Source organism: Dendrobates tinctorius, unplaced genomic scaffold (genome assembly GCF_039654945.1).
Source record: "Dendrobates tinctorius isolate UK_male_01 unplaced genomic scaffold, ASM3965494v1 ptg000136l, whole genome shotgun sequence".
In the NCBI taxonomy this organism is placed as follows: Eukaryota; Metazoa; Chordata; class Amphibia; order Anura; family Dendrobatidae; genus Dendrobates; species Dendrobates tinctorius.
In genome coordinates this window covers 5,750,075-5,756,074 of record NW_027361804.1, presented here as the reverse complement: position 1 = coordinate 5,756,074, position 6,000 = coordinate 5,750,075, and positions in this window count along the sequence as shown.

Genomic DNA, 6,000 nt, shown 5'->3' with positions numbered 1-6,000 from the left:
TCCAGGGCAATAACATAGTTAGTGTCATTAATTTTCTTGACAACCTGATAAGGGCCTTCCCACACTGCTTGAAGCTTGTTGGCAGGGGAAGCAGTAATCATGAGCACTTGCTGTCCTTCCATAAATTCCCGGTTCCTGGCATTACGGTCATACCAGGTTTTTTGTCTGGACTGGGCCATTCGCTGATGTTCTTTAGCGAAGGTAGCTAGCTGGGCGAGACGGTCTCTGAGCTCTAGAACATAGGGAACGATGGGCATTCCGGTATCTGAGATGTCTCCCTCCAAATGTTCTTTCAGAAGACTGAGAGGCCCACGGACCTTCCGGCTAAACAGTAGTTCGAAGGGAGAGAACCCTGTGGACTCTTGGGGAACCTCCCGATAGGCGAAGAGGAGATGTGGCAGGTACTGTTCCCAGTCTTTTTCAACGTCAACAAAAGCCCTCAGCATATTTTTTAGGGTTCCATTAAAGCGTTCACATAGTCCGTTGGTCTGCGGGTGGTATGGGGTGGTGCGAATGGCTCGAACACCACAGGTATGCCATAGGGACTGGACCAGATCTCACATGAACTGAGTGCCTTGATCTGACAATATTTCACTAGGAAACCCTACCCGGGTAAAGATGGTAACAAGGGCCTCGGCTACCTTTACTGCTGTAATACTGGACAGGGCCACAGCTTCAGGATACCTAGTGGCATAGTCCACCACGGTCAGGATATATTTTTTCCCTGACCTGCTGGGGTGGGCCAGAGGACCTATGATGTCGACGGCTACACGTTGAAATGGTTCCTCAATTATGGGCAGGGATTGCAGGGGTACCTTATGTCGAGCTCCTGGATGCCGCATTCGCTGGCACACATCACAGGTGCGGCAATAATGGGCTACCGACTGCGAGACGCCCGACCAGTAAAAACTTTGGGTGAGTCTCTTTTCAGTCCTTTTTCTCCCTTGATGCTCAGCCAAGGGGATGTCATGGGCCAGTTGAAGTAGCTGTGCCCTGTACTTCTGAGGGACAATGAGTTGCCTGGTCGTTGCGTCAGGGTTGCCCTGGTCACTGCCCTTTGTTACACGATAATACAGTCCGTTTTCTCGAGTGAAGCCATCCCCATTATCTCCCATGTGCCCAGTTTCTGCCTTTCGCCTAAGGGCTGCTAAGGTAGTGTCACCCTCTATTTCTCTCCTAAACTCCTCTCTGTCCCAAGACTCTCCCAATGTAGTAGCAGCGAAAGTATTGCTTACCGACTCTGATGCAGTTTGTGCTGGTTTCTCCCCGGTGGGGTCCGGATGACGTAGTGCTTGAAGGGCCTGTAGTCGGGTGACTGCTCCCACAAATTGGCACTGTAACTCCCCAATGTCGTTCCCAAGGAGGATATCTGCAGGAAGTCCTCCCATAACTCCAATCCAACACAGTTTTTCTCCACAACCAGAATCCAAACTCACAGAAGCTCGCTGTATATATTTGCGGGCATCGCCCGCCAGGACAATGGGAATTCCCGGACCCTGGTAAATTGCCTCGGGTCGAACCACACGGGGGTCAGCGATAGTCAAGAATGCCCCCGTGTCTCTAAATCCTGACACTTTGTATCCATCAATAAAGACATCCTGCAGGTGGCGTTGCCGTTGCTCTGAGTAGCTAAAGGACAGAGGCCGGAGTCCGTACACTCCAGGAGGGGTATCTATGGTGCCGTGGTCGGTGGTCCACTCTGGTGGGGGTGGTGGTAGCTCTTCTTCAGGTGTGGTGGAATGTACAAGATGCACTGGACGAGGTGGGGCTGCGTGGGGCTCCCTCCGAATCCTGGAGGGACAGCCAGACTGCAAATGTCCAGGTTGCCCACACCCATAACACCTCCTCTCTGTGATACCCCCAGGTCGTGGTCGGAACTGTTGGGGCCTAGGATTGTGAGGCGTGATTGTCATCGGCTTGCGACTAGGTGGAAGGGCAGATATAATTGGAGGGGGACGGGGCGCGGGAGCAGGCCGTGGTTCATTGTCCAGAAGCCTCCTCCATTGCGGCCGGATAGTAAGGGCTTCATCGGCCAGGGCTGCAGCTCTATCCACGGTACACGGCGTACGCTACCGGACCCATTCCCGTACCTCTGCAGGGCACTTGGCAAGAAATTGTTCTATAAGGAACGCCTGTATAACATCTTCCACAGTAAAGGCGTTTTCTGCTTCCAGCCATCTCCGACATGCCTCGGACATCTTATGTGCATACATCCTAAACGATCCCCCGTGGTGCATGGGAGGTCTCGGAACTTGGCCCTATATGAGTCTGGGGTGATAGCATGGTAATCCAGGATAGTCCGCTTTACAATGTTATAATCCCGATTCCGCAGTGCATCAATGGTTCGGTTAGCCTCCGCCAAGCTTCCGTTCAGGAGCCCCACTAACAAACGCATCCAGCTAGAGTGGGGCACCTCCATCACAGCACACTGCTGCTCAAAGTCTTTGAAGAACCCCTCCACATTTCCAGAAGCCTCATCAAATGGCTTAAGCTCTGTCCGGGTGATCCGTACAGGCTCCCGGATTGTTGGGGTTACACTCCACATTGCGTTACTCCCTTTTTCAAGCTCCATTGCTTCCTGTCTCCGCTGTGCCCGGCGGGCAGCCTCCTCCTTGTACTCCTGAGAGACGCCGGGGCCCAGAACCGCCATCTCTTCTTCATACCACACCAACCACTGGCTTTTCTGGATGGGGATCCCTGTCTCCAGTGCTCGTCCTTCAGACATCTGGGAGGAGGTGGCCGGGCTAGCGCCCACCAGTAGATCGATTAAGGCCTCTTTAGTCAGTCCCTGGTAGTTCAGGCCCAGGTCTCTGGCTCTCTCCTGTAAACTGCATACAGTCCAATTTCTGTACTCACTCTGTGGGTGGTTCTCCATTGGGTGACACTCTGTTGATCTCACTGCTGCCACCAGTTGTCACGGGGTCCTTCTCTGGTATCACATAATCAACAGAGCAAGCGAAGAGTGAACAATTCCAAGACCTTTATTCAGGCAAAAATACGAAAAGGTCCATATTCAGTCCACCACACAAAGGATAAGATAGTCCAGAATAAGAATGCAGTCCAGTAACAGGATAAAATGTCCAGGGAAACGAGATTCCAAAACACTCTAGCACCAGAGGATAAAAATGGGTCCTTCTCTCTGAAATGCAGCCTTTTCACCATCTTGTCTCTACCGGAACTAACTGTCCAGCTGCCGTTCTTCCCCCCACCCCCTTCCTTGTCCAGGGGTAGTCAAACAAGTTACCTCCCAGAGGAGAACAAAAGGCCTTAGGGATTAATGCACTGCAGGGGGTCATCAAGAGACAGATACAGTGAGGCTGTAGGCTTACAATGTAATAAGAAAAACACTATGAAAATAACTGAAATTGTTAAAAATAGGAATATACAAAAAATGACATCCACATAACATATCACACCATCACAATACCTTTTAAATTATTATTGTGGGATGTCTTCTTGTGCCCTTCATTTTTCAATGGGGGACTAGTTGCATAAGTACAGATACAAGACAAGACTTATAAATCAGTACAGACTCCCTAAATAAGAACAGATACCATGTCAGACCCCCCAAATAAGCACAGACCCCAGACCAGACCTGTAAATAAGTACAGATACGAGATAAGACCCATAAAAAATAAGTACAGACTCCCTAAATAAGTACAGATCCCAGACCCCTGAGTAAGTACAGATCCAAGATTAGATCCCCTAAATAAGTATAGATCAGAGTGCAGCCTCTTTAAATAAATGTAGAATCATGACCAGATAGTCTAAATAACTACAGAACCCTGATCAGACAACCTAAATAGCTACAGAACCCTGACCAGACAGCCTAAATAGCTACAGAACCCTGATCAGACAACCTAAATAGCTACAGAACCCTGATCAGACAACCTAAATAGCTACAGAACCCTGTTCAGACAGCCTAAATAGCTACAGAACCCTGACCAGACAGCCTAAACAGCTACAGAACCCTGATCAGACAGCCTAAATAGCTACAGAACCCTGACCAGACAGCCTAAATAGCTACAGAACCCTGACCAGACAGCCTAAATAGTTACAGAACCCTGATCAGACAGCCTAAATAGCTACAGAACCCTAATCAGACAACCTAAATAGCTACAGAACCATGATCAGACAGCCTAAATAGCTACAGAACCCTGACCAGACAGCCTAAACAGCTACAGAACCCTGATCAGACAGCCTAAATAGCTACAGAACCCTGATCAGACAGCCTAAATAGTTACAGAACCCTGATCAGACAGCCTAAATAGCTACAGAACCCTGACCAGACAGCCTAAATAGCTACAGAACCCTGACCAGACCCCTAAGTAAATATAGACATCACACCTGACCCTTACATTAACACAGAGTGCAGGTCAGACACAATAAATAGTTACAGACCCCAAATCAGACAACCTAAATAGCTTCAGAACCCTAACCAGACCACTAAATAAGTATAGACTCTTAAATAAAGACCCAAGGCCAGACCCTTTAACTACAGATACCAGACCAGACCCCCTAAATAGTTATGGATCCCAGACCAGTCCTTCGAATCTAAAGTACTACATGGAAAATATAAGCTTGTTGTCCATTGCAACCAATCACGGTTCATGAAAATGAAAGCATAAATCTACCCAGCTGCAATGGCAGACATAGCCCCCTTTTGTCTGTTGCCCACACAAGGCTCACTGAGCAGCCCACAAGGCAAATTTCTTATTTTTCCACTGCTGCAAAGTAAATGAAAGCAGGCCTCTGATTGGCTGTTCTGAGGCCCTGCGTTTGAGGTCCATGGGGTTGATATTGCGGGTTTATTTGGGTTCCCGCCCCGGATCGGCAACATTTATATTCTCATAATTTTATTTTTGTTCATATAAAAACAATCTAATAAATTTCCTCGTTTAATATTTGGCAGTAATTACTGATGGTTTCTGGGCAACTTGGGAAAACAAATACTATGAATACATGATCTGTCATGTGGCTGACGGCCTTGTGACAGCTACTGAAATGGAAATAAAAAAGGAAATATATTAAGAAATATAAAATTCCTGCCGTTACAGCTCCCACATGGGTTGTTGCCCTGGTTTCCTAGACTTCTGGACAACTCTCTGCTTGGGGATTTGAACAGGTAATCCTTTGAAAAAACATCCCAATAACCCTATATCAGACCCAAATCTAGGTTTTCCTGCACCTGAGGACCAAATTCAATTAGGCTCCCCTTCTATACACAGCTCAAGTGGTTTGAGTAGTCAACATATGACCACTCATGTGATTTGCACACATACAGTCATATGCCGATGAGCTGCTCTTCCTAATTTTCTCAATGCTTAGTGAAAACCTAATACTAAATACAGCATCATAACCATCTTCAGTATAGGTATACATCACTAGAAGCACCATCAATACATGAATACATCAGCGGAACCATCATCACTACATGTATACATCACCAGAACCATCATCACTACATGTATACATCACCAAAACCACCATTAGTACATGAATACATCAACATACCCACTTTACTACATGAATACATGACAAGAACCACTTTCAGTACATGAATGCAGCACCACAAACACATTAGTGCCTGAATGAATCACCAGAACCACCATCAGTACATGAATGCATCACCAGAACCACTGTCAGTACATGAATGCATCACCAGAACCACTGTCAGTACATGAATGCATCACCAGAACCACTGTCAGTACATGAATACATCACCAGAACCACTGTCAGTACATGAATACATCACCAGAACCACTGTCAGTACATGAATGCATCACCAGAACCACTGTCAGTACATGAATGCAGCACCACAAACACATCAGTGCCTGAATGAATCACCAGAACCACCATCAGTACATGAATGCATCACCAGAACCACTGTCAGTACATGAATGCATCACCAGAACCACTGTCAGTACATGAATGCATCACCAGAACCACTGTCAGTACATGAATACATCACCAGAACCACTGTCAGTACATGAATACATC